General features: G+C 43.7%; 1 pseudogene; it reads left to right on the top strand.

Annotated features, from left to right (window-relative positions):
- Nucleotides 1-22,100: 22,100 nt before the first annotated feature.
- On the top strand, nucleotides 22,101-22,201 carry LOC112443374 (uncharacterized; annotated as a pseudogene).
- The last annotated feature ends 4,254 nt before the right edge of the window (nucleotides 22,202-26,455 follow it).

Here is a 26,455-nt window from a genome sequence, read left to right as displayed (position 1 = left end):
ACATTAAGATATCAGATAAAGGGGATATCTCCTTTGGGAGATAATTAAATATAAAGAGTCATGAGGGTGGAGCCCCCATGATGGAATTAGTGCCCTTGTGAGAAGAAAAGACACCAGAGCCTCCTCTGTCCACTATGAGGATACAGAGATGTGCAGCCATCTGCAAGCCAGGATGAGGGCCCTCACCAGCAAACAAATTTTGAACTTTCTAGCACCATGATTTTGGACTTCCCAGCCTCCAGAATTGTGAGAAATAAATGTCTCCTGTTTAAGGTACTCAGTCTATCATCAGTGTTAGTCACTCAGTCGTGTCCGACTCTTTGTCACTCCAGGGACCGAAGCCCACCAGGCTCTTCTGTCCATGGAATTTCCCAGGCAAGAATATTGGAGTGGGTTGCCATTTCCTTCTCCAGTCTACAGTATTTTGTTATAGTAGCCCAAGATGACTGATACACCCACACTGTTATCCATTTCAGAGTCTTGATTCTTTCATCAATAAAGGAAAACGGATGCTTCCTAAATCTCACCTCTAGCCTAATCCAATTATTGCTGTGAGATTTCTACTTGCAGTCCCACCCACTGCAAACACCATTTCACTTGGACAGTCTATTGAACCTCAGACTTTATTCCAAAAGTGAAGTCTCCTTCTCTTCCTCAACTGCTCCGTTTTCTGCTTTTCCCTTCCCTCAATTCCATCTAATCATTTCCAAAATTCTGCCTTTTCATATTCCTCTATCTCTTTTACAGGGCTTCCCAGATCATCTGCCAATACAAGAGATGTAAGAGACGGGTTGGATTGCTGGGTCAGGAAGATTCCCTGGAAGAGGGCATGGCAACACACTCTAGTATTCTTGCCTGGAGAATCCCATGGACAGAGGAGCCTAGCAGGCTATAGTCCATAGGGCCACAAAGAGTCTGACACAACTTAACACACATGCATCTCTTTTACAAATCAAAAAGCCAAGTTTTCTTTTCTGCTTCTCTCGTGATCAGCTGCCAACTTGTGACTGAATGGTTTCAATAGTCTTGTAATGGGTTTCCTTGGCCCTGGTATCTCCCATCTAGTCCATATATCTCTCTGCTACAGAGTGGTTTGCCTAAAGCACAGCTCTAACCTGTTGCTTCCCCTATCAAAAGACTATAATCGCTCCCAGTTGCTTACAGAATAAGACTTAACACCTTAGAAGACAATCCAAAAATAATTGACTTCCAGTGTCAATTTGCACAAAAACTATATTAGAGTTCTTTACCTGAACCCAAGTCCCTGTCAAAGCTTCTAACTCTTCCTTTTCCAGGAAGTTTTTCACTATCCACCCCCCGCCCCCAAATCCTACTTAATATAAGCTATATTTGTCCCATCTAGAACTTTATTTTATAATTTAAACTTTTTGTTTTACACCTTTAGTCCTTATCCTCTGCCTTCGAACTTATTCAAGTTTTTATTACCTTAAAAGATAAATCCCAACACAAATACATTCTTAAGACATTGTCCCATCTTCTTTCCTTCCCCATTATATTTTTTCACCTATAGTCACTGATTCCATTTCCTCATTAACAACCTTCTTTTCTTAAAGTCAATTTTATTTATGGAAAATAAACATTTAATAAATAACACCCATTTTAAGTGTACAATTCAGCTAGTGTGACAAGGTGTGTAACTGCCCTCATAAACAAAAAAAATAGAACATTTTTTATGATCCTCAAGAGTTCTCATGTGACCCATCTTGTCAAGCCCCACCACCACCTATGGTCCCAGACAATTTAGATTTGCCTTCCCTAATATTCATTTATATGAAATCAGAGAGTTTATGCCTTTGGCAAGTATATTGCTTATTGTTGTGTAACGAATGATCCCAAGATTTGCTATAAAATAGCAAAACATTCTTTACCTGCACAGTTTCTGAGGGTTGCTGCTGCTGCTGCTAAGTCGCGTCAGTCGTGTCCAACTCTGTGCGACCCCATAGATGGCAGCCCACTAGTCTCCCCCGTCCCTGGGATTCTCCAGGCAAGAACACTGGAGGGGGTTGCCATTTCCTTCTCCAATGCATGAAAGTGAAAGGTGAAAGTGAAGTCGCTCAGTCGTGTCTGACTCCTAGCGACCACATGGACTGCAGCCTACCAGGCTCCTCCGTCCATGGGATTTTCCAGGCAAGAGTACTGGAGTGGGGTGCCATTTTCTGTAAGTGCTAAGATGGGTGGTTCTGGTTCCAGGCCTTTCTTGAGGTTGCAGTAAAGCTGGCTGCTGGGGCCACAGTCTCTGGACTAGGGCTGGACAATCTCCTTCCAAGTTTAGTCTCCTGGCTGTTGGCCATAGGTTTCAGTTCCTGGCCACCTGGTCCTCTCCATAGGAATGCTGACTGTATGACTTCCTACAGAGTGAATTATGAGAAACAGAGAAAACAGGAGAGACACACAGAGAGAAAGAGACAGATAGTAGAAGCAACAGTGCTTATTATTACATAGTCTCCAAGTCACGCACCAACATACCTTCCTCCTTATATTCATCTGAAGCAACTTGCTGGGACTTCCCTGGTGGTTCATGGTTACGAATCTGTCTGCCAATGCAGGGGACATAGGTTCAGTCCCTGCTCCAGGAAGATTCCACATGCTGCGGGGCAACTAAGCCCTCACGCTGCAACTAGTGAAGTCCAAGCACCCTAGAGCCTGTGCTCTGAAGCAAGAGTAGCCACTGCAGTGAGAAGCCTGCTCACCGCAACTAGAGAGTGGCCCCTGCTCACCCATAACTAGAGAAAGCCTGCACACAGCAGTGAGGACCCTGAGCAGCTATAAATACATAAATAAAAGAAGCAAGGTGCTAAGTCCAGTCCACATTTAAGAAAGGGAGATTATACGAAGGACTGATTTCCAGGAGATGGGGACCATTAGGAGCTCCGTTGGGAGTCATTTTGGAAGCTTTTAGAGTCTGTTCTCTTATCTCCCACTGATTCACATTCTTCTCACATAAAAAATGTACTCATTATATCCCAAGGCTGAGAAAAATATATTCATCACATCCTAAGGTCTTCAGAAGTCTCTAGACCATTGTAACATCAAAGTCTAGAATTTCATAACCTAAATGAAGTCTGGGTATGAATATGGCTTCTCAGGTGTAGACCTTAAGTATAGTTCCTTGAGCGTAGCTCTTAATCTTTAAACTTGTGAGTTCTATGAAATAGACAAGTCATCTTCCTCCCCCCACCCCAGAGTACACACCCAATGCATAACAGGTATAGGATATTGGTTACAGACATCCTGTTCAAAAAGGGAGAAATTAGGAGGCACAAAGTCATCATTGGCCCATAGCAATTCTGAAATCCATCTTGGAAAATACTATGGATACCTAGATTTGGACTCAGTCTTATCTCTGCCCAGGAATGTTTCTCATAGTTCTTGGTTCCATGGTCTGAGTTATCTTTCCTTTTTTAATGAAATGTAGCGTGTATCTGAAACCAAGTAGTTTCCTCAGTTTGGTTCTGTCTTGTTGAATTTCAAGAGCCCAAGATCCTTTCTACATTTTGTACAATTTTCACCTTTTTTAGTCCAATCTCATGGTATTTCTGCTGATTGCTGTTGTTACTGTTCAGTCACTAAGTTGTGTCTGACTCTTTGCGGCCCTATGAACTTCAGCATGCCAGGCTTCCCATCCTTTGCTATCTTGTTGGGGGTCCACTCTAGTAAAATAAAGCCACACTCACAAATCTCTTTGATATATTTCTTCTCTACTTTTAAATCCTAGGGAAAGACAATACCCTTAAACTTCTAAGAAGTCCTATTCTTTGATTGAGAGGACCTGTTAGTCACACCCTTAACATCTTAGAGGGCTTTTTGTTTGCCTGAATAGTACTGTGAGCAAAACCTTTAAGCTTTCCAAGTATTAACAAAGCATTTTACAGACACACCTTGGGCTTTATCTCTGGACCAGGTTTTCCCAATAGTACTCTGGATTTGATCTTTTCTCGGAAGCCATTTTTAAATGCTGATATCATTTGGCATCTACTCACGATGTGATTCGTCAAACCCTTCGGTTCCTTTTTGGTTTAACAATCCTTCCATTGGTGTATCCCTCTCATTTGCATTTTATTATAAGCAGCTAGAGGAAACCAGGTGGCACCTTCAACACACTGGCTGGAAATCTCCTTAATTTGATCACCCAGTTAATCAGTTACATTTTCTACCACCCACATCACTGAAGACAATGATATTACTAAACTCACTGCTATGCATAATGAAGACTCCCTTTTATACAGTTTCTAATAAGGTTTTCTCCATTTTTATTTACACTTTTACTGATGGGCTCTTCGAAGTCCATAATTCTACAAATTGTGTGTTTGTGGCCCTTAAAGACTCTGATGCTGGGAGGGATTGGGGGCAGGAGGAAAAGCGGACAACAGAGGATGAGATGGCTGGATGGCATCACTGACTCAATGGATGTGAGTCTGAGTGAACTCCAGGAGTTGGTGATGGACAGGGAGGCCTGGCGTGCTGCGATTCATGGGGTCGCAAAGAGTCGGACACGACTGAGCGACTGAAATGAACTGAACTGAAGCTTTCACTAACACCCTCCTCAAAATCCTTACAGCTTTTCTAGTTTCCACTCAAGCTGTATTTCCAAAACAATGTGGACATCTTAGATTTTTATTACATCAGCACCCCATTCTTGGTACCAAAATCTGTATTAATTATCTGCTACTGTGTAGCAAATTAGCCATGAGCCCATCCGCTTAAAACAAATAATGACTTACTATCTACACAGTTTTTGAGGGTCAGGAATTGAGAATGGCTTAGCTGAGTGGTTCTGGCTCAGAGTTTCTCAAGAGGTGAAGCTATCAGTAGAAGTTATAGTCTCTGGAAACTTGACTGGGGATGGAAGATCCACTTCCAAACTCACTCTGATGGCCATTGACTAGGGACTTCTGTTTCTCACCTCATGAGGCATTTCGTGGGGTTGATCACAACATGGCTTTCCTCGAGATGAGTGATGAGAGAGAGGAGCATAGAAGCTATACTATTTTAATGACTGTCTCCAAGTCACACACCATCACTTCTGTCTTTCTCTATTCATAGAAGCAAGTCACTAGGTGACTTGCTCAAGGGCTAGGGGGAAGGGAGAAGGGAGTAATGGCATGAATAAGGAGAGGCAGGTTTCATGAGAGTAGTCTTGGAGTCTGGCCACCACAGCAAGCTACTTAACGTCCCTTCCCAGTGTGTGTACTAATGTCCTCCTCAGTAAAATACAAATAACAGCTTTTTACTCACATAGTTTCTGTGAGGTGAAATGAAAGAATAAATACAAGGCCCCTTAGAACAATACCTGGCACTAAGCAAAAATGTGACACTTAGCTCTTACTACTGCTTTTTTGTTTTTAACCATATGAACGACTCTTAAAACCCTGTCTTCAGGCTCCAGAAAAGTGTCCACGGCACTAGTTTTACTCTGTTTTTTGAACTGTCTGGGTGATTCCCAGAACCTAAAATAGATCTGTCCAAAAATCGCTTCTTCAGGACTTGCCTGGTGGTCCAATAGTTAAGAATCCACCGGCCAATGCAGAAGACCAGGTTCGATCCCTGGTCCAGGAAGATTCCACGTGCTGTGGAGAAACTGAACCCGTTTGCCACAACTACTGAGCCTAAGAGCTGCAACTGCTGAAACCCACAGGCTTAGAGCTCCACAAGAGAAGCCGCTGCAGTGAGAAGCCCATGCAACGCAACCAGAGAAAGGCTGCACACAGTAACAAAGAAAGAGTACAGCCAAAAATAAAATAAATAAACATTTTAAAATGGCATCTTTACGTTGATTTCTAACATACTTCCACAGTGATAAGAGAGCAGACTCTGTACGAGTTCAATACCTTTAGACCGTGAAGTTTGGTGCCTTGTTTTATGTCCCTGAATATGTTCCAATGTCTCCTAGTTTACAGTCTATGGGAACTTGAATAAAATTTGTATCCTACTGTTGTGTGAAAATTGTATAAATCTTAACTCTGTTGAATTGGTTCATGGTGCTTTTCAAGTCTACTGTATTCTTCTACTTTTATGTATATTTATTATATTAATCTTTGAGAGTTTGATATTGAAACTTCAGCTAAAACTCTTAATTTACCTACTTAAAAAATAATTGTACTATAAAGTGGAACTCTATGTACATTTGTTCTGTAATTTCCAAGTCTCCAGTAAATGTGTTATATTGCATTCATAATTTTAAAAATAAAAAAAAGAGGAAAAAATAACATCTTTATATTCATTAAGACTTTTTTGGTTCACTGGTTCAAGGAAAAAAAGAAAAAGGAGAATTAAATCCAGTGACAGACTCCAAACAAGTCTGATTCCAAGTGATTCAGTGATGACATTAGCAGACATCTGTCCTCCCCATCACCTTGTTTGTCTTTCACCATCCTTCTCCGGGCTCTGCTCTCTTCTATCTTGGTTTCTTTCTCAGAAAGTTCTTCTCTTATAGTAACAATGTAACTACCAGAAGCTCCAGGCCCCCATTTCATGAGCTTTGGACCCCCACTGAGATGAGAGCTCCCAACACTTTGATCAAAAGTCTCAGGACTATCTTCCATTGGCTCAGCTTTGATCACATGCCCATCCCCGAATCAATAGCACTGGCAGCATAGTACTGCAAACAGGTCACTGAAGTAGACCTGCTGCTGCTGCTGCTGCTGCTAAGTCGCTTCAGTCATATCCAACTCTGTGCGACCCCATAGACGGCAGCCTACCAGGCTTCTCCGTCCATGGGATTTTCCAGGCAAGAGTACTGGAGTGGGTTGCCATTGCCTTCTCCTAGCTCCCCTGTAATCACACCATCCACCTATTTTTGGTGATTTCTTAATCTTATAAATCACTATGAGAACACAGCTCAAAGTTCCACCATCCCACCATTACATTAGCGTCTATTAGCAATTTTATATAAAAGTATAGAGTCCTGATGCCTGGGAGATGAAGTTCTGATTAGTCAGGCCTGGGTCATGCGTCTACCCACTGAACTGAAGATGGCGTCAGTTACACCTGAACCACATAAATAGAGGATACAGGATGGGCGTTTGCTTGAAGGAAGATTGAAGTACCATGGATAGAAGGATGTGAGATAGATGCTGGGAAGGCAAAATCAACAGATATCTGTCACAACCACCTCCCATTCCAAATTCATCCCTTTTCCTATTATTCCATTCTTCAATAAACGTCACCACTAGACTTAAACCTGCAAGTCACCTCCAACATCTCCCTCTGCCCTGCCCCGAACATCCAGACTGATGCCAAGTCCTTTCAGTCCTTTATCTTCACATGTCCAGAACATTTCCTCTGGTTTTTTCCTTCCCACCCTTGTTGCTACAGCTGCCTCGACCCCAAAACTCTTCCACTGCATCACTGCCTGGATAAGTCTTAAGAATTAGCTCAAGAACACCACCTTTGTGAAGCTCCCAATTAGGGAAGAGTCAGATTAGTAACTGACACACCGGAAGATAGTCCTGGGTCTCATTTTAAGTTGGGAGCTGCTCTCACAGTTAAATGGAGCACTTAAACCAAGATCTGGGGAACCTAGGAAACCTTGGAACCAGGTACAGGCCAAAAGCTGGCCCTCCACCGCCCTCTTCTCTCTCTCCTGTCCCCACACTCGTTGACCCTCACACAAAGCAAGTGCCTCGCAAATGCCAAAAGTGCCTAAATGGAGAAACCTACTCATCCAGAATGAAGGCATCGGAGAATGTTTTTTAAATTTCACATCTGTGTCTCAGCTTGTGAAACTTGAATGAAATTTATGAAAGAACCATTTAATTTTGTTTTCTTTCCCCTTTCTGGCTTCAGTTCGGACGGGATGGGTCTCTGTCACGTTAGTTTGAAGAGGTCCTTTGTTCATGCGCTTAAATCTTGACCTGCAGACCCCGGAGGGTGTATAATTCCTAGCTGAGCTGTGACTAGAAACGCTGCTTGCAGAGGCCTTGGCCTCAGCATACATTAGGGACAAAGCCTGTGGACACAAGACACTGTAGCTGGAGTAATTTTAGCCGGTCTCCTGAAGTGCATATCAGGTCAGTTTGGAAATCTGCTTTCCTCCTTTTGTTTTTCTCTTGAAGATCTTAGTTTCTCTCTTCATTTTAAGTATGACATTACCTCCTGATTTTCTACTTTAAGTATTCAGTGACAGAAAGACAACAGCTGTGTAACACACACACACATGTGCGTGCACATGCGCGCACTCCTGGGGAGACTGATTTTAAAAGTAATCTCAAACCTAGGCTTCTCTGGTGGCTCAGTGGTAAAGGGTCCACTTGTCTGTGCACCGCAACGACTGAGCCTGTGCTCTAGAGCCTGGGAGCTGCAGCTATTGAAGCCGGCACTCGCGAGACCCCATGCTCTGTAACAAGAGAAGCCACCGCAATGAGAAGCCCTCGTACTGAAGCCAGAGAGTACCCCCGCTCTCCACAACTAGAGAAAAGCCAGTGCAGCAATGAAGACCCAGCACAGACAAAAATAAATAAATACAATTTTAAAAAATAGAGAGTAAGCTCCAACCCGTCTAACTTCAGCCGGGTGGCCAAATCGGGACCTTGCCTGTCTGAGCTGGTGGTTACACATTCCAGCTACTTATTTGTTCCTGACTTGCTCTCCCAAATGCTTCCATTGAGTTATGCCACTTATCATCTGCTTAGTATGTGACACTTCATCTGCCAAGACAAATGTGACATTAGAAAAGCCTTCCAGTGAATGAGGGCAATATAGGATTGCAACACAGAAAGTTTGTGCTTTCTTTTTTCATCCACTTTCTAAGTCTGCTTTCCAGATCTTGCCTGCTGTTGAGGTTGGGATTTTTATGATATGTGGGCGTGTTGTACTGAAGTTACAGAGACAGAGCCTCAGATAATGGGTCCTGATTGGTAGGATAAACTGCCCTTGAAACGCCAAAACCCTGATAGTTGATTTGATCAAGAGAAGTGACAATGATTAAAAACAAGTCATCACGAATGTTGTGGATTTACCAAAAAAAATGAAGTCATCAGATTTTCAGATTATGATTAGACTTCTCATAATCATAATCTTTTTTTAATTGAATGAGCTAAATGCTTTTGAAAGTGAGAAGCTAACAGCTTCAGTTAGTTAGGGCCAGAAATAGGCAAGCACTGGGGTGCCTTAAGAGTGAGACTTGACAGTCGTAAACTGATTCTGCTAATAAATTTCAGGGTTGGGTTACAGCCCTCCTGCTTTTTCACTCTGGAGAGGCCTCTGAGAATTCATTTGTTAGAGTAAATATCATTGTCTCCAGATTTGGTAAAAATCTCAAAACTCCTGTTCATTTTATAAGAACCATGGACTCGGGGCTTCCCTGGTGGCTCAGTGGTGAAGAATCCGCCTCTTGTACCCGAGACACAGATTCATCACTAGTCCGGGAAGGGATGTGATGTGTGCATGCTAAGTCACTTCAGTTGTGTCTGACTCTTTGTGACCACATGGACTGTAGCCCGCTAGGCTCCTCTGTCCATGGGGTTCTCCAGGCAAGAATATAGGAGTGGGTTGCCATTTCCTCCTCCAGGGGATCTTCCTGACCCAGAAATCCAAGCCGTGTTTCCTGCATTGGAAGGTAGATTCTTTACCACTAACACCACCTGGGAAGCTGCATAAAGTCAATATTCCTATTCAAACCCAGTCTTTTCCACCCCCAACAGCACCCTCAACACAAAACCAAAATCCCACCTAGCATGTGGTTCTTTGAAAATTTTAATTTTTGAAGATATAATTTTCTCTTTCCATGGGATAAGGGTAGTGGGATTTTTTTTTTTTTTTGCTCAGTTGATTCAGTCTTTGCGATCCTATGGACTGTAGCCCTCCAGTCTCCACTGTCCACAGGATTCTCCAGGCAAGAATACTGGAGTGAGTTGCCGTGCCCTTCTCTAGGGGATCTTCCCGACCCAGGAATCTGGCCTGCATCTCCTGTGTCTCTTGTATTGCTGGTGGGTTCATTACTCACTGAGCAACCTGGGAAGCCTGGGAAGGGTAGTGGGGTAGGTAATGTCATAAGTTCCTAAAAACAAGTTAAATATGTGGGCATAAGTTGTCATGGCAACTTTTTCTGGTTGTGCTGGGTGTTTGTTGTGGCACAAGGCTTCTTTCTAGCTGCGGCTCTAGAGCACTCAGGCTCAGAAGTTGCAGTGTATGGGTTTCCCTAGTGGCTGCGCAGGGGCTTAGCTGCCTCATGGCATGTGGGATCTTAGTTCCTACTTTGGAAGAAATGGAGTCCAGGTCCCTTGCAATGGAAGACAGATTCTTAACCAATGAACCATCAGGGAAGTCCCTGTTATGGCAATTTAGAAAAGCAAATGTGATCATGTTACCCTTCTACTTGGAATGCTTCAAGGACTCACTGTACATGTCCTGTTAAAAGCCAAAAACTGCATAGCATAGCTCCCCAGGCCCTTTGCAATCTGACCTCTGCCCAACTCTCCAGGCACTGCCCTGACCCCGCCCCCTGTCCGGGCCCCACCCCCTAATATGCTCTGGTCCCCTTGATCATCAGAATCCAAGGTAGTTTCACACTCTGCCTTGGCATTGTTCTCTCTACCTGCAGAGCCAATCCCACCTGCCTACCTCACCTGGTCTGCTCCTGCTTGCCCTTTTAGGTTCCCACCTGCCCCCCTCTCCTTCATGCCTAACTTCTCAACAGACACACACACATACACACACCCTCAAGCAGTTCCTGAGAATCCCATTTAAATACTCTTTCTGGGATATGCACAAACTCTACTTTTGTCCTTATTGATATCCCAAGTATAGTCTGATTCGTCTGTTTTCCCCCTCTAAACCAAGGTCCACAGCTCATTTATACATCCCCAGCTCCTAGTTCAGTCCCTAACCCAGAATATGTGCTTCATCATTTTATGGAATAAAAGAACAATTGAATTGCCCGTTTTTGTTTCTGGAATACAAGAGAGAATCCTAGAGTGGCCTTTGGTGCATTTCTGAACAACGATTCCTGTATCATAAAGAATAGATGGTGCTAGGACTCTCATAAGGACTTGGGAATACAGAAAGAAGCACAGGTCAGCCAAGGAGACTGGGTGATGAAGATCTAATTAACTACAAGCCAGCCATCATCCTGGGCATTTTAACATGTACGTTCTCACTTAGTCTTCTCAACAACTTTCCAAGGTTAAGTCTCATTTTCTTCATTGTTACAGATCAATAAACTGCCCAATGCTTATGCAGATGGTAAATAGCAGAGTTTGCTTCCAGATCTTTATGATTCTAAAGTCCTCTTCTCTTTCCACAAGGATGGATGGATAATTCCCTCTTCTTTCTCTAGAAGGATATGAGAAAATTTCCTAGTTTCTGTGTTTTGAAAGAAGTGCAGATTAGTCTCTCTATAAAAGCCTAGGTCTGTCTGAAGTTGGAGCACAAGGTGATTCTGACACCTTCTGACCCAAGAATTTACTCACAAAGTTCAGATTCAGAGAGAGAGGTGGACCTGGAGGTGATGTGGAGAACCCAGACCAAGGACAAACTATGACAAACATTTTTTCATTTTGTTTAGGTCTCTATAAACCCAAGTGGGGGCTTCCCTGGTAACTCAATTGGTAAATAATCAGCCTGCAATGCAGGAGACCCCAGTTTGATTCCTGGGTTGGGAGGATCCCCTGAAGAAGGGACAGGCTACCCACTCCAGTATTCTTGGGCCTCCCTGGTGGCTCAGTTGGTAAAGAATCTGTCCACAGTGTGGGAAACCTGGATTCCATCCCTGCATTGGGAAGATCCCCTGGAGGAGGGCATGGCAACCCACTCCAGTATTCTTGCCTGGAGAATCCCCAAGGACAGAGGAGCCTGGAGGGCTATAGTCCATGGGGTCGCAAAGAGTTGGACAGGACTGAGCGACTTTTGCTTTCACAAATCCATGCCATTGTTTTTAGGATAGCACGCAAGCATTGTGTTGACATTTTATTTTTGGTTCGTCCACATTGCAAACACTATTAGTAATACAAACAAATCTGTGCCTCCATTTTGAATGCATTATACACACCTTTACCGAGTATCTGGGTACAGTGCAGAGGAGAATTAAACAGATACACCGCCACCTATGTGACTGTAGGACCGTCTTCTGCCACAGTAGCACCAATGGGATTCAGTCAATGACAACAATTTCTATGACTTGTCCAGTGGTCTCTCTCCAGCCCAGTAGAACTGCTCTTTCTCCCCAGGGCAGTCCACTTTGGTCCTCTGGAGTTTGTGAGAGCAGCTGCACCTTGGCAAGCCCTGGCCTGGGATTAATTTGGCAGGAGGTTATCCTAAGACTTCTCTGACTCATAACTTTGGGGCTAACTCTAAGCACCAAGCCCCAGCCCTGCCCTCTTTTGCTTTTTCTTTGTGCTGATTCACACTGGGTTGGGATTTTATTGTCAGCGGTCATAATTGTGCATGGGTGGAACTTGGATTTTAAAGATGACAGGAGGCCAAGTCCAGGGCTTCTGTTAGCTTTGTTAACCACTGTGTCATTTTTAATTGAAAAGAGGAAGGAAAGCAAGAAGGGAGGATAGGAGAGAGGAAGGAAGGAAAAAAAGAAATATCCCCCAGGATTTTCCCTGGTGGTCCAGTGACTAAGACTCCGTGCTCTCTATGCAGGGGGCCCGGGTTCAATCCCTGGCCAGGGAACTAGATGCCATACGCCGCAACTAAGAGTTCACATGCCACGACCAGAGATCCCGCGTGCCACAACTAAGACCTGGCAAAGCCAAATAAACGAAGAAATGTCCCCAATCCGTGCTAAATCTATTTTCTTTCACCCTCTGTATTTTCTGTAAGCCCTTGGAAAGGTTTATTCTGAATCTAGCTCGCAAGAAGCCAGTACAGGAGAAAACGTCTGGATATTGGAGTCAGCATATCTGAATAATTGGGTGATGGTGGGTAAATTATTTAACTTCCTTAAGCCTCTGTTTCCTCATCAGTAAAATAGCAGTAATAATATTGACCTTGTAGGATTGTCATGCTGCTTAGGAGTATCATATATAACGCTCCTGGCACATTAGAAAGCATTTCATAAATGGAGACTATAATTGTTAGAGCTGTGTTTATTAAAAGGCCCTTTAAAGCAGTGAGAATGAGGCCTCACAGAGTAACTGCAGGTTTCTATTTCCTTTCTCTGAGATTGTGGTGGATTGTCATAGCCTCCCCTTGAGTGGGGCCTGGGCTGTGTCTAGGGTCATCATGGTGGTTCGGTCCTAGGGCAGACTCAAGTTGTCAAAATACCCCAAACAATCAGTACAAGAGAGAATGAAGCAATAGATGGGGGGATAAGGAGCTCTGTCTGGCTCAGAGGCCAGCGGCTTTCCCACTTACTGTCAGCATAATCACGAGCAAGTTGCTTAAATCACTATGGCTTAGTTCAGTTAGCTGTATCTGTCCTTTTCAGTTGTCTGGAGGAAGTCACACATGTAAAATACCTAGCACCAAAAAAAAGTTGCTCACTAAAAAAATATCTCAGATATTAAGAAAACACAGGTTGGAATGTATGAAATTCAAGTGAAGTTTGGTGTAAGACTTTGGAACAATACTGCCTGGTTCAAATCTGATTTCCCCTACTATGGGCTTCATTTTCTCATCTGTAAAATGGGTATAATAACTTCCTTATCTGTATTTATCACATACTTTTGTTACGAGAAATAAATGACTTAATACACATGAAGCCTTTAGACCATGACTTGATATATGGCCAAATACTATATTAATATGTGTAGAATGGATAGTAAGGCCAGTTCTGGGACAAGAACAGAACACAAAATTGGAATAGTAGAAAACAAAATTGGTTGACCCTGCCCCAGAAGGCAGCCTAAAGAAGAAAAACAGTAATGAAGCAAGAGTTTCCAAGGCAATTGCCCTAAGTGGAGCTGAAATATTCACATTCAAAGCATCTTTTTTGTTTTTTTAAATTGTGTGTCAGCCTGGTTACAGACCAGGATCTTAGCGGACGTAGTCCTCCTTACCAGCTGCGGACTCCAGGAGAGGACCTCGGCCTCGCTGGACCAGCAGGTCCTGTCTGCTCAGCTTCCAGACCCGGTGCTTGAGGAGCATGGCTGGAAACCTTTTCTGGGGGGATGGGTTTGCTCAGGGCAAGGCTTGCTCTTCAAGGAAGGACCACTGCTTCACAAAGGCCCGGGACCATTTCCAAAGTCAACGCACGGAACTGCTGAGAAACCACGGCCGCTTCTGCTTCTCCTGCTGTCTAACTCTGGTACACAAGCACAACGTGAAATACTGAAATTCCAGTGACAGAGCCAACTGTGCAAATTCCTGATGGCAAATTGAGGCCCATTATCCGTAATTACACTTGCCCGAATAACATGCCAGAGAGACCCTGTTTTCCAGCCGTCAGGAATTGCAGCTGCTGCCCTGTTGCCAAATGCGTCCAGGGAAAGTCCCAAGAATGGAGATGAGCAGCCCTCACAGAGGAGTCTTGGCAGCCGCCATCAGGCAACCCAAGTCTCCTCTGCTTACCCCATTCGAATGGCTCTATAGCTCTCGGGATAAACTAGTCAGTTAGGCTTGTCATCACCTGGTCCATCTCCAGCTTGAACTTTTTCTCCCCTTCTTCATTCAAGCCGTATTGAATGACTTGTTCACCATACACGTCCTCAACTCCATCCTGTAGTCCTTCACTAAGGTGCTTTCCCAAATGTGATTTAGTCCTTCTCCCTGGAGTTGCCTCATCGCTAATTCCAGTTCATCCATAAGCAATTAGCTCTGCCCCTTTCTCTTCTCTGTGAAGCCTGTCTTGACTCCTTCAGGCTGTATATAATTCCTTTTTGCTGGGACCCCCTAGTATTGGGTTGGTCAAAAAGTTTGTTCAGGTTTTTCCGTACCATCTTATGTAAAGACCCGAACAAACTTTTTGCCCAACCCAATACCTGTAGCCACACAACACAGCATGATCATTCTGTTTGATTTGTTTGTCTCTCCAACTAGGCTATGCGCTCCCCAAGGTCAGGGACCATATCTTATTAGGGTATCTTAGAGCCTAGTGCAATACCTAGCTTCACTAGGCAACCATGCAGTAGCTGTTGACTGCACGAACAGATGATGCCTTCCTCTGTGTGTGAGTGCACTCAGTCATGTCCAGCTCCTTGTGACCCCATGGACTGTAGCCTGCCAGGCTCCTCTGTCCATGGGATTTCCCAAGCAAGAATACTGGAGTGGGTTGCCATGCCCTCCTGCAGGGGATCTTCCTGACCCAGGAATCGAACCCAAGTCTCTAGTATCTCCTGCATTGGCAGGTGGATTCTTTATCACTGTGCCACCTGGGAAGTCCTATGTCTTTCTTGCTTGAGCGCTAACGGGTTACTCCTTCATTTGGTTAGATCAAAAGATTCCTTTCTTGGGATTACTGCTCAAACCAACTTTAAAAGCAACCAGTGAAAATCCAAGAAGAGTATTTCGTTGATACACTGAGGATAAATGCAACTTACCACATGCCCTTCTATCTTTAATATTGTTTAATCTAAAGAGGCTGGGTTCCCTAGGTATATAATAGAACATAAAGACTTAATTAACCTTATTGCTTCTGTTTCATCATGATGCACTTATGAAGGCCTTATTTAAATATGATTTGCTATTAGTCTGCTTGTAGTTATCAAAGTCCAAAGGTTTTTGTTTGATTTTTATTCATGGCATTGCTTGAAGTGTAACTATTAAGAAATGTTTATTTTGAACAGAAGAGCAAAAACCTAGCTATTTAAGTGATTGTATCCCCTCACTGCAGTCTTTGTCTAACCACGTCTCTTGTGATAACATTGTAGCTATTCAAAACATTCTGGGGTCTCAGCCTTTTTTTGCTTTCAGAGACAGTGGATGAGCCTTGCTTAAAGATTGGTCTTGTTACTCTAGAACCCAGAACAGCAACAACACACAGTATTGTTCATTGAAATGTTCACATTTTTCCACTTCTGGACACTGTGTAAGGTTTTCCAAAGGTTGAATATGCACACCATTAGAGGAATATGTTAGGTCATATGCACATGACTTTAAATTTAAAAATTAATAGGTTATATAATTAATGTGTATTAATAATATTGTCAATATAGGGCTTCTCAGATGGAACAGTGATGAAAAATCTGCAAAAGAGACATGGGTTCAATCCCTGGATCCGAAGACCCCTGGAGGAGGAAATGGCAACCCACTCCAGTATTCTTGCGTGGAGAATCCCATGGACAGAGGAGCCTGGCGGGCTACAGTCCATGAGTCGAAAAGAGTCAGACATAACTAAGCGACTGAGCATACACACACACAATAACATTGTTAATATAACATACACATAACAAGCACATCAAATTCATAATTTCATGAATACTGCTTAAAGAAAAATTAAACTTATAATACAGAGAGTTAATTTGCTGAAAAATGTTAAACAATCATGCATGTTAGAGGGTAAGACAAAGATAGTGAAGAAGACACATACAGGAATAAAGCGTGAGGAACATTGATGGAATGAAAAGAGCAGAAGCTGTTGGGTTCCCATTATTTTACGTATTAGCTGGAAGCCTGCAGGCAAATTACTTAACCTTCCTGAGCTGGGATTGCTTATTCCTACGAGGAGAGTGAGTTGCAGAAAGGTTCATGGAGTAACTAGGATAGGATCTAAAGGGCTCCATGGTGAGAACTGTTCTTTAAAAAACTCACATTCATTATCATAGGACAAAGAGGAGTCTATTTTTAAAAAGTTTCCTGGGCTTCCTTGACGGTCCAGTGGCTAGGACGCCACGATCTCAATGTAGGGGGTTTGGGTTCCAGGGGGTTGGGGAACTAGATCCCACAAGATTGAGGATGCCACGTGCTACAACTTAGATCTGGTGCAGCCAAATAAATTTTTTTTGAACTTATAAAAAATAATAAAGAAGTTGCTACCAAAAGAGAAACTTCATTAAATGTGATAAGCCAAAGCAGGCAGCCTATTGGATAGAAAAAGTGAAAGTAATAGTCACTCAGTTGTGTCCAACTCTTTGCCACCCCATGGACCGTAGCCCCCTCCCCACCCCACCCCCCCACCCCCAACCCCAGGCTCCTCTGTCCGTGGGGTTCTCCAGACAAGAATACTGGAGTGGGTAGCCATTCCCTTCTACAGGGGATCTTTCAGACCCAGGAATTAAACCTGGGTCTCCTGCATTGCAGGTGGATTCTTTATCATCTGAGCCACCAGGGAAGCCTCAGCCTACTGGATAACTTCTCAACAATTGTTTTTCTTCATTTTTTTTTCTGGTTATGCCACATCACATTCTGGTCAGGATCTTAGTTCCCTGACCAGGAATCAAACCTGGGCCTCGGAAGTGAAAGCACTGAGTCTTAACCACCGGACTGCCAGGGAGCTCCCTTGGCAATGCTTAAAGTTCAACATGTTCATTTGAATCTACTCACCTGAGCTTGTTAAGGCCCCAATCATATAATGATGGAGTCAAGTAGCCAAACCTTATATACTGCTAAATAATTGATGCTGCTCTTGAACTCTAGAAGTTTCTAACCCCCTAGAGATTAAGCCAATGGGAAACTGCCCTTTGCTGACCCTTACAATGTCTCCCTCTATGTCTTTTCTTTGGCCAACTGGAAGCTCATAGAAATGTAAATCTCAGTGCTAGAACTCTCTATTACCCAATGAACTACATGCTCCTCCCCTTTCTCTACACTTTCTTTGCTAATGTGCACTTTCCTTGCCCCTGGCATTTTTTATTCTCACTTTACTTTTAATTACACAGGTTCTCATTTTTTTGTGTATGCAACAAGAAAGGAAGAGTACCCAAGTGTCTTTGTCCGCTCGGGCTGCCATAACAAATGTCATAGACTGGGTGGCTTAAGCAACAGATATCTATTTTCTCACAGTTCTGCCAGCTAGAAGCTTGAGATCAGGGTATCAGCACAGTCAGGTGTTTGGGAGGTCTTTCTTCCTGACCTGCAGATGGTCACCTCATTCTGCGTCCTCATTTGATGGGGAAGTGGGGGAGAGAGAGATAAAGGGCAAGCCCTCCTTTGTTGTTGTTCAGTTATTAAGTTGTGTCTGACTCTTTGTGACCCCGTGGACTGCAGCTCACCTGGCTTCCCTGTCCTTCACCATCTCTTGGAGTTTGCTCAAACTCATGTCCATTGAGTTGGTGATGCTGTCCAACCATCTCATCCTCTGTCATCCCTTCCTCCTCCAGCCCTCAATCTTTCCCAGCATCAAGGTCTTTTCCAATGAGTTGGCTCTTCGCATCAAGTGGCCAAAGTATTGGAGCGTCTGCTTCAGCCTTTTATTAAGACTGAAGCCATTTATTATTTTTTTATAAAATGTACTTTATTTGTTATTTTTGATGGCATTGGGTCTTCCTTGCTGTGCTCCGGCTTCCTCCAGTTACGTGTGCAGGGCCTACTTGTAGTCGTGCTGCCCAGGCTTCTCACTGCGGTGGCTTCTCTTGTCGCTGAGTGTGGGCTCAAGCGTGCAGGCTCAGCAGTTGTAGCTCGCGGGCTTCGTTGCCCCACAGCATGTGGGATCTTTCCAGACCAGGAATTGAACCGGTGTCTTCTGCACTGGCAGGTGGATTCTTTACCAATGGGTCACTAGAGAAGCCTGGACACCACCTTTATTACCTCATCTAACCCTAATCACCTCCCAAAGGCTCCATCTCCAAACACCGTCACATTGTGGGGAGAGGGCTTCAATACAGGAATTTCAGGGTGGACACAAACATTCAATCCACAGCATTAAATACATAAGCAGATAATACAAGTCACATCATCTTTTGCCAGGAGACAGCAATTTATCATTTGTGACCCATAGGAATTCCCACACCATCCAAAGCCTTCTTTCTTGGATCAGTCGCTCTAAAACCAGGTAGACATGCTAACAGTGGACAAAGCTCTTGGTTGTGATACTAAGTCAAATACATACCCTTGGTTGTTCCTCAGTCATCATGGATTCACAAAGGATGAGCAGGATCTTTTGATGTATCATTTTAGTGATTTCTCTTTCTCATTCTGGTCGGTTGCCCTATGTGTAGGTAACCTATAATGGGAGCCTACAGTATGTCAGCAAGGATTTTATCATCTCATCTGATCTCACAATAATCCTCAGAGTATCGATTATTACCCCCACCCTACTTTATATGTGAGAAACTGAATCTCATCAAAACTTATGTAGAGCAAGGAACCATTCACTGGGGAGTCCAGATTTGAACCCAGGTCTGTCTGAGTCTAGTGTGTTAGTTGCTCAACTGTGTCCGACTCTTTGCAACCCCATGGACTGTAGCCCCCAGGCTCCTCTCTCCATAGGATTCTCCAGTGGAGTGGGTTGCCATGCCCTTCTCCAGGGGATCTTCCCGACCCAGGGATGGAATGCAGGTCTCTTGTACTGCAGGAGAATTCTTTACCATCTGAGCCACCAGGGAAGCCCAAGGGAGACTTTAATGAATAAAATAGACTAAAAAGAATCCACTTTTATGACTTACATTCTAGTTATGGAAGACAGACAACAAAGAAAACAAGTAAAATAAGTAGTGTATTGCATGGTGAAAACTTAAAAACAGAACAGGGAGGGGGACAAGGTTACTGGGTTGGATGAAGTCATAATCGAAATGACTAGTCAGGAAAGGCCTTACTGAGGAGACAGTTAAGCAAAGATATGAAAAAGATTCAGTTCTATCACACTGTCATTAACTCTGAGGCCCCCAAAACTCAAGGGAGAGGGACTTTTTTTCCCCTGAGAGGGACTTCTGTTTTTAAAAGACATTGTGTCAGGACTTTTTCTCTTGCGAGTAATACAAAAATATATTCAAACTGACTTAAGCAAAAAAGTGGGAATTTATTAGCTCAGGAAATTGAAAAGTCAAGGTCAGCTTTAAGGGTCAAACAATGTCGTTAGGACGCAACCCGTAGGGTGCAACCGCAAAGCAAGGTCATTAGGACCTTCTTCATTTGTATCTGTCTTACTCTGTTCGAGCTGCTATAACAGAAATATTGATGCCATAGACTGGGTGGCTTATTTTGTTTAGTTTATTTTTGGTTGTGGTGGGTATTCACTGTTGCTCATGGGCTTTTCTCTAGTTGTGGTAAGCTTGTTTCGGTGCTCAGGCTTCTCATCTTGGTGGCTCCTCTTGCTGTGGAGTGCAGGCTCCTCTAGGCACTCAGGCTTCAGTTAGCTGGAGCACACAGGCTCAGAGGTTGTGGCACACGGGCTTAGTTGCTCCACGGCACGTGGAATCTTCCTGGACCGGGGATCGAACCAATGTCCCCGGTATTGGCAGGTGGATTCTTATCTGCACTACCAGGGAAGTCCACCTGGGTGGCTTAAACAGCAGACATTCAGTTCTCTCAGTTCTGGAGGCTTAGAAGTCTGAGATCAAGGTGCTGGCAGGTCAGTGTCTGATGCGAGCTGGCTTCCTGCTTCATAGATGGTTGTCTTCTCACCGTGTCCTCACACGGCAAAAGGAGCAAAAGAGCTCTCTGGAGTCTCTTTCATAAAGGCATTGAGCCTTACCCATTGATGAGGGCTCCTAAACGTCTCCCAAAGGCCCCATTAACTGATACCGTCACACTGGGGTTAGGATTTCAATATACGAGTTTGGCACAGGAGTGCAACCATTCAGTCCACAGCAGTATCTCTGCTTTCCTCTGTGGTGATTTTTTTTTTTAATAGTAGAGCTATATATATATGAATATGTACATATATGGTTTAGCTCTACTATATATATATAGTTGCCTTGAGGCATGTGTGATCCTAGTTCCCAGACCAGGGATCGAGTCCCCTGCATTGGGATCATGGAGTCTTAACTAATGGACCACCAGGGAAGCCCCTCCTCTGTGGTGACTTCATTCTCTAGCTCTGCACAGAGGAAAACTGGCTGCTCTCAATTCTAAGTCAACATCCTGCCAGGTGAAAACCCAGAAGGAAAGAGAGGGTCTCCTACCTACAGCACAAGCAAAAGTCTCATTGGATATCATAGGTTGCAGGCTCATCTGGACATATAACTGTGATCCAGAAGAGAACACAACGCTCTGATTCGCCGGGCCTGGTCACCTGCCTGCCCCTGGCGTCCTTGGGAGAGTCAGCTTACTGACAGCAGGGAAGGGCGGGGCTCAGAGGAAACCTGGGGTGTTTCAGGAAGGAAATGAATGACTGCTAAGCAGAGAATGCAATAAGTATTCGCTATATCTCTGATTTTAAAATGATTTGTGTTATTCCATTGTGTGCAATGTTGATCCAGTGAACTCCATGTCCAAAGGATGGTTCGGAAGAGATTTCTCCCCAAGAGATGGCCTGTGGATAGCTGTTTAAACTTATCCAGTGGGACTGGTGGTTTCTGGGGTCTCTTGCCACCATACAGATGTATGGGCAGCACACTCATGGGCAGTCAGCCCCTGGAAGATGGCTGGCTGTGTGGTTTTGGCTTGGGACCGCATGCATTTCCTCTTGTGGTCTTCAGAGAGCCACATTATCATAATAAGTGCCTGACATCATCAATGTCACCAGTCTGTGGCTTTCAGAGTTTTATTCCACTTACATGGAATACCACGTTACTGATTGGGCCTGACAACCTGCCAAAATCTCAGTCCTAAATTCTGAAAACAGAGCCTACTACTTTATTTTTTCTTATAATTATTATTTTTAAAATGTATTTATTTGTTTTTGGCTGTGATGGGTCTTCGTTGCTTTGCGTGGACTTTCTGGAGTTGCGGCGAGTAGGGGTTACTCCTCACTGCGGTGTGCAGGCTTCTCGTTGCAATGGTGTCTCTCATTGTGGACCACGGGCTCTAGGGCGCGGTCTCAGCAATTGTGATGCATGGGCTTAGTTGCCTCGAGGCATGTGGGATGTGCCCTCCCAGACCAGGGATTGAACCTATATTGCCTGCATTGGCAAGTGGATTCTTAACCACCAGACCCCTAGCGAAGTCCCAGAGCCCATTACTTTAGTAGAGCATCACTGTTTTCCTGGAAGTTCCATGTCTGTGCTTTGGGTTAGATGGTCCTAACCCCCTGGACCTTAACACACACTTGTGGGGGTAATCAAGGCAAGTCATGTGACTTCCTGAGCTTGGGTTTTCTTATTTGCACAATGAGGTGACTAGGAAGGGTAAATGTGTATAAAGAAGCTGGGGCTGGCATAGTGCTCATTTTGGCAGCACATATACTAAGACTGGAATGATACAGAGAAGATTAGCGTGGCCTCTGCACAAGGATGACATGCAAATTTCAACCTTGAACTTTGAACATGTGAAGCATTCCATGTTTTCGCTTTGTGGTGATCTGAATGGGAAGGCAGTGCAAAGGGGAGGGGATACATGGAAACGTATTACCGAGTCTAAGCTGGCAGCGCTTGCCCCAGAGAGGCCAGTAAATCCAAGGATGAGGTGTTGAGGCAAGGAATACGACTTTATTTGGAAAGCCAACTGACTGAGAAGATGGCAGAGTAATGTCTCAAAATAATCAGCTCAGACAGTAAAGTGTCTGCCTACAATGCGGAAGATCCGGGTTCGATCCCTGGGTGGGGAAGATCCTCTGGAGAAGGAAATGGCAAGCCACTCCAGTACTCTTGCCTGGAAAATGCTATGGACCAAGGAGCCTGGTAGGCTACAGTCCATGGGGTTGCAGAGAGTCGGATACGACTGACTTCACTTCACTTCACTTCACTTCAGGGTCCAGATGCCAGGTTCTTTCATGTATCAGAGATGGGGGGAGGTAAGAAAACAAAGTAAAAAATCCATTTACTCTAGCAAGTACTTCTAGAATGGCAAGCCTCAGGCAGGGGAAATATGTTCATTCCTTCCTTCCTGCCATCTATAGGTGGCCAGGGTTCTGAATGAAAGCATGTTAGCTTAACAGTCAGGCAAAGGGGCAGGATTCTCTGCAGCAGGCCGTTTTGTGTGAATATAACAACAAAAGCGGCCAAAGAAACAGATCTAGCATGAAAGAGTCAAAGTTGAATCTTCTCTGTTAAAAAAAAACAAACTTGAAATTGTAGGAATATCTTATGATCATGAAAGTAAAGAAGGAATTCTCAAACAAGATACAAAAAGTTTAAATCATAATGGAAAAGACTGATGGATTCAACGATATTAAACTAAAAAACTTCATCAAATAGCATTTTGAAAAAATGAACAGCTAAGACACCAAAGAGGCTTCCCTGGTGGCTCAGCGATAAAGAATCCATCTGCCAATGCAGGAGATGCAGGTTCGATCTCTGGCTCAGGAAGATCCCCTCGAGTAGGAAATGGCAATCCACTCCAGTTTTCTTGTTTGGAAAATTTCATAGACAGAGGAGCCTGGTAGCCTACAGTCCATGGTGTCGCAAAGAGTTGGACACAACTGAGCAACTGAACAACAAGATTATCAAAGAAGAAAAAGAAGCAGCTAGCATATGGCTTGGCACACAGTGGAGTCTCAGAAAAACTTTTTCGTCTTCCCTACTCCCTTTTATCAGGAGGCCATTATCATTCTCCCTCGGAGTCGATGTTATGCAACTTACAGATAAGCCTGTCAATGAAGAGGAATGAGCAGGTCGGGCAAGTCAGCCCTGGGGCGTAGCTGGGGGCTGTGCAGTTGAGTAGAAGACGATAGGGTTTGGAATTAGATTGGGCTTTGAATCCAGAAGGCCTTGGGAAAATAACTTAAATATCTCAGAGTCATTTTTCTCATCTCCAAAATGAGAAAAACATTTATTGCTCTTTATGGCTGTTGTGAGAATAACTGAAATAATGTGTGTGAGAACCTGGCACAGAGGTCTTCAGTAAGTCTTAATTCTGTTTGTTTTTGAAAGCCACTAATGCTTAAGTGAAATCTGATTAGCAATCAAGAAACTCACACGAAATGCCCAGAGAGAATTATCTATTTTTCTATAGACTGGAAAGCCCAGACCTTTCCCCTATTTGCTTGTGTGATGTTTTTCGTTATTTTGGAGGCTGGGCCAGAGGAAATAAAAGGTGGCCAGGCAATCTGTCATGTGTGAAGAGAATGCTATGTGTCAGGGGTGGGAAACCAAGTAAATAAAAGATAAGATCCTTGCCCTTGAGAAGCTTCTGACTTAAGAGAAATAAAACATGCAAAAGAAGCAATTTTAAAAACTCGTGAACAAAAAATAATAGCCTGTTTGCCAAATGCCAAGATAGAATGAAGGTGTGACCAGAGCTGGGTGTGAAAAGTCAGGGAGATTTTTTTTGCCTTTTATTTTTTCCCTAAAAAAAATGTATTTATTTGGCTTCACGGGATCTTTAATTGTGGCACGTGGGATCTAGTTCTCTGACGAGGGATGGAACCCTGGTGCCCTGAATCGGGAGTGTGGAGTCTTAGCTACTGGACCATTAGGGAAGACCAGGGAAGTTTCTAAAGACAGAGATTAGCAGGGAGAAAGGGCCCCAGCAGAAGCCTAGAGAAAGAATGAAACATCTCCTACATGTCCATTTACCTGCACAGAAGGAAAGATTGTATGGAGATAATGAGATAACAAGTCAAGAGGCTCTTAGGCAACTGAATGAGGTCAATCAAGTCAGTGTTTTGACCTGTTACTAGTGCTGGTAACCAAAACAAATCCAAACAGTCTCCCCAGACAGACTGGTTGGAAGAAGAGTTGAAACTCTCATCCATACAAGGTGGGGACCATCCCTGTAGTTTTATTGAAGTGTGAACTTTCTGGCGACTATTACAAGGGGGCAAGGTTACCTTTCTCTGGGTAGGGTTGCACTGAACAAGAGCTAGAAGTCTCTTCAGTCAATTCAGTCGCTCAGTCGTATCCGACCCTTTGTAACCCCATGGACTGCAGCACACCAAGCTTCCCTGTCCATCACCAACTCCCGAAGCTTGCTCAAACTCATGTCCATCGAGTCTGTGAGAAGTCTCTTAGGTGCTGTTATTTCAGCATAGAGCAAGTCATGGTGTGGCCTCTTGTTGGAGCTTAGGTCACTGGATTGTTACCCTCACAGTCCAGGATAGAGGATGCCGAAGACAAGGTTTCTATGTCTGGACACTGGTCTGCAGTTTCATTTTCCCAAGCCTGCCAAAGCTTCTGAATAGAACTTCCTCTCTGCTATTCTCTATAACTAGGTGACATCATGGCATGCTGGTTCTGGGCATATGGCTCTGTTTCTTACTGGCTGGGTAATTTAGACTTCTAACAATAGGAACCTTGATGCTGGGGAAGATTGAAGGCAGGAGGAGAAGGGGATGATGATAGAGGATGAGATAGTTAGATGACATCACCGACTCACTGGACATGAGCTTGAGCAAACTCCGGGAGATAGTGAAGGACAGGGAGGCCTGGCATGGTGCAGTCCATGGGGTTGCAGACAGTCGGACACGACTGAGTGACTGGACAGCAACAACAGTAGGGATGATCTAATTACATGCAAAGGTTGAAGATACTATTGATTTGGTTCCAGACTGCAGCAATAAAGCGAATATTGCAATAAAGCGAGTCACATGAAATTCTGTTTCCCAGTGCATATAAAAGTTACGTTAACACTAGATTGCAGCCTGTTAGTGTGCAACAGCATTATGACTAAAAAGAAACACATTCCTTAATTAAAAAATTGTTATTTTTTAATCGCTGTCACGGATCTCCTAAATTAATCCTTTAATATTCTTTTTTTTTCTTGAATATTCTTATATTTTTATTCTTGTTTCCATTTCTACATTTTAATTACATTTTGGGGGTGATTTCCTTTTTTTCTCTGTGTGTGTGTGTTCAGTCTCTCAGTCATGTCTGACTTTTTTGTGACCCCATGGACTGTAGCCTGCCAGGTTCCCCTGTCCATAGAATTTCCCAGGCAAGAATACTGGAGTGGGTTGCCATTCTCTTCTTCAGGGGATCTTCCTGACCCAGAGATCAAACCGGCATCTCCTGCACCGCATGTGGATTCTTTACCACTGAGCCACCAGAGAAGCACTAAATTAAGATACTTAATTGCTAAAAAATGCTAACTATCATCTGAACCTTCAGCAAGTCATAAGTTTTTGTAATAGTAACAGGAAAGATCACAGATCACATAACAAACATAATTACAATGAAAAATTTTGAAATATTACAAGAATTACCAAAATGGGCCACAGTGACATGAAGTGAACAAATGCTGTTGGAAAAATGGTGCCAGTAGCCTTGCTTGATGCAGGGCTGCTGTAAACCTTCAGTCTGTAAAGAACGCAGTATCTACATATGAAGTGCAGTAAAGTGAGGGGCAATAAACGAGGCATGCCCGTCATGTAATTCTCTTCTATGACTGCCGGGCAGTAAGTAATTTAAAAGGCTTAGCCCAGTGTCTGAAACACAGTAATCACTTAACTAAAGAGTTATTTTTTAAATTATCTTAGACTAGTTTAGCGTTTGGTGAAGTTGGCATACTGCTTTTCTCTAGAGCACAAAGGACAGATTTATCTTGCCCAGAATGGACTTGAATTTAGGTTAAATCCAGGTATGATTCAGGGACTTCCCAGGTGGCGCTAGGAGTAAAGAACTGGTCTTCCATAAAGGAG

The sequence above is a fragment of the Bos taurus genome, chromosome 21 (assembly GCF_002263795.3).
Source record: "Bos taurus isolate L1 Dominette 01449 registration number 42190680 breed Hereford chromosome 21, ARS-UCD2.0, whole genome shotgun sequence".
In the NCBI taxonomy this organism is placed as follows: domain Eukaryota; kingdom Metazoa; phylum Chordata; class Mammalia; order Artiodactyla; family Bovidae; genus Bos; species Bos taurus.
This window is presented reverse-complemented; position numbering and strand designations above follow the sequence as displayed.